This window comes from Octopus sinensis, linkage group LG26, assembly GCF_006345805.1.
Source record: "Octopus sinensis linkage group LG26, ASM634580v1, whole genome shotgun sequence".
Taxonomy (NCBI): domain Eukaryota; kingdom Metazoa; phylum Mollusca; class Cephalopoda; order Octopoda; family Octopodidae; genus Octopus; species Octopus sinensis.
The window spans coordinates 19,300,465-19,303,875 of NC_043022.1; positions in this window are offsets into that span (position 1 = coordinate 19,300,465).

Consider the following 3,411-nt stretch of genomic DNA (forward strand, 5'->3'; position numbering starts at 1 on the left):
GTATAGCCTCAACCACTAGGATGTTTAGAGAACTCACATGTATTTTAGCTGATGAGTACGGGACACGTTTATATGCTGTAATTTTTACAACTTTTAATAAAGCCTGTCCTTGTATGAAACGATTGTACTAAAAACCTATCCATTCTTGTTGCTTCTTTCTCGCGTATATATATATATATATATATATATATATATAATATATATATATATATAATATATTTATATATACCGGAGTAAACACATAATGTGAAACAAGGTGGAAAAAAGAGTACTCAAATACCAGTGGTAGAGTAATATGCTTTATTTTAAGCAGCAGAAAATTCAACAAAATCTGTTACTCTGAGTTTCTCGTTGCCGTTCATCAGACGAACGGCAACGAGAAACTCAGAGTAACAGATTTTGTTGAATTTTCTGCTGCTTAAAATAAGTATATATATATATATATATATGTATATAGGCGCAGGAGTGGCTGTGTGGTAGGTAGCTTGCTAACCAACCACATGGTTCCGGGTTCAGCCCCACTGCGCAGCATCTTGGACAAGTGTCTTCTGCTATAGCCTCGGGCCGACCAATGCCTTGTGAGTGGATTTGCTAGACGGAAACTGAAAGAAGCCCGTCGTATATATGTATATAATATATATATATATATATATATATGTGTGTGTGTGTTTGTATGTCTGTGTTTGTCCCCCTAGCATTGCTTGACAACCGATGCTGGTGTGTTTACGTCCCTGTCAATTAGCGGTTCGGCAAAAAGAGACCGAGTATATACATATGCACACACACACATATAAAGAATATGAAGGGTTTATTTCCCTGGTGGTCTAAACGGATATACTGAGTAAGTGCTATAACTGGTTACCCGTTAGGTTCCAAGTTCACTGCTTAAGCTGGAGCTGAGGATCCGTATTAGGCTTCCGAGTTAGGAGGTATATATATCATATTAGAGAAATAAAAGGTTTTGTTGTTCTTTTCCGTTTTCCTTTTTTGGGTTTTGTCTTTCTTCCCTCTGATATAGATGTCTGTCTATCTGTTCTCTCTCTCTCTCTCTCTTCTCTCTCTCTCTCTCTCTCTCTCTCTCTCTCTCTATATATATATATATATTATATATATATATATATATATATATATATTATATATATATATAATTATATATGTATAGTGTGGGGTGTAAACAAGATATTAATTGAGCATGAAGTTGATATATCATGGTTAATATCATGGTTACTGCTGAGCTGGCAGTAACGTTAGCACGCCGGGCGAAATACTTGCTTGACAACCGATGCTGGTGTGTTTACGTCCCCGTCAATTAGCGGTTCGGCAAAAGGGACCGATAGAATAAGTACTGGGCTTACAAAGAATAAGTCCCGGGGTCGATTTGCTCGACTAAAGGTGGTGCTCCAGCATGGCCGCAGTCAAATGACTGAAACAAGTAAAAGAGTAAAGAGTAAAGAGTATATACATATGCACACACACACACACACACATATAAAGAATATGAAGGGTTTAGTTCACTGGTGATCAAAACGGATATACTGAGTAAGTGCTATAAGTGGTTACCCGTTAGGTTCCAAGTTCACTGCTTAAGCTGGAGCTGAGGATCCGACTAAAGGCGGTGCTCCCGCATGGCCGCAGTCAAATGACTGAAACAAGTAAAAAGAGTAAAAGATATATGATGGTTTAAATGGAATTCTACTTACCTGTGCTTGTGTTTCTTTATGTTTATTTTGTTCATCTGTCTCCTTCGTTGCTATGCTGTTGAATGCGTGGGTGAGATTTCGGTGCTGCTGGTTTAGATGCCGTTATATATTTACTGTGTAGTCAGATTATTAAAAAATAATAAATTGAAATAAATTCGACCGTATATAGATTTACTTTCAGAGCAATGTTCTAGTAAATCACAAACCTCTTTCTATTGTAAGTATAAATTATTTTGCATCTGTCTGACCTCATTTAAGGCTGCATGTTGTGACTCTGATGGGTCTTCTACTGCGATATCAATAGATTGCTCGAGCACAGTGGGACAGACGATACTCAGATGAAGTGGGTAGGTGTGTGTGTGAAGTGGTTGAATTGATATGCAGCGGTTTTATGTTTACCGAAGAATTTCTTTTAGAATTTTTTCGCTCTCATTATTTTAAATCGTCAACAAATAACTTAAAGGACTATGGTAACTGTATGAAGGGGAGTTGGCATTATTAATCAAAGTTTGTCATCAAAATATGACAGCAGAGAAAGAGTAATATCTTGACCCCAAAACCATTCTACGTCTTTAGAAATGTTCTTCTGTTTAGCTGAGTCTCTCAGATTTCTTCTTGCTGACATAATAAATTGCATCTATGAATGCAAGTATAAAGTTACAAAACATTTTCAAAAATATCAAGAATGACTTGGGATAAAAGAACAGTTGAAATGGGTACTGCTGAAAATTTTTGCATCTGCACTTTGTGGAGGGTGAACATTGGGACGAAATTCTAATGTATAAGTAGATGATATCCCCAATTTTTTAAAAACTGTTACTACTGAAACGATACTTGGCATTGTATCATAAATTGATCCCCATAATTGAAAAAGAAATCTACATCAAATTTCTGATTCCACATAAATTCAGAAGGGACGGTCATAGGCTTCGAGTTTGGACCTAGGAAACTGAAGATATAAAGTTATTTCGGAAAAGGATTTCAGTTGGACAGCTGGGTTGAGATTGTATTTCTATCTTCGGAACTGTTGACCGGTCAACATTGCTTAAGGATCTCCATAGCATCACTTTTGTGAAGTTCATTGAACTGAATTTTATATGCTTTATTTCCAAATATTAATATTTAATAATAAATAAAACAAACTGAATAATTTCTTTTGAAACTGCTTTTATTCTTATATTTCATTATCAAGTTGAAAAATATGAGAAATTATTGAATTATGTAATATATTATTCAAATTGTTTTGGTGATGATATCACTGACTGAAAGAAAAGAAAATATAATTCTGAAATTCAAAGAAGATAAAAGAAAAAAAGCAAGAATAATTTGCTAAATATAGGTACAGGTGTGTTTGCGTGGTAAGAAGCTTGCTCACCCAAAATCTTGGTTCTGGGTTCAGTCCTGCTCTGTGGCAACTTTGACAAGTGTCTTTTAGTAAGCCTTGGGCTGACCAAAGCCTTGTGAGTGGATTTGGTAGACAAACACTGAAAGAAGCCCATGTGTGTGTTTATATATATGTGTGTGTGCACGTTGTGTGTTTGTGTCTATCTGTCTGTGTTTGTTTCCACACCAGTTTTAATTTGGTTACGTCTCTGTAACTTAGCATTTAAGCAGAATAGAGTAATGGAATATATATTACGACTAGAAAAAAGTTCGGGGGACACCTTTCTTCACATGCAATCCTTCACAGTAGGGCACCAGCCTGGCCGCA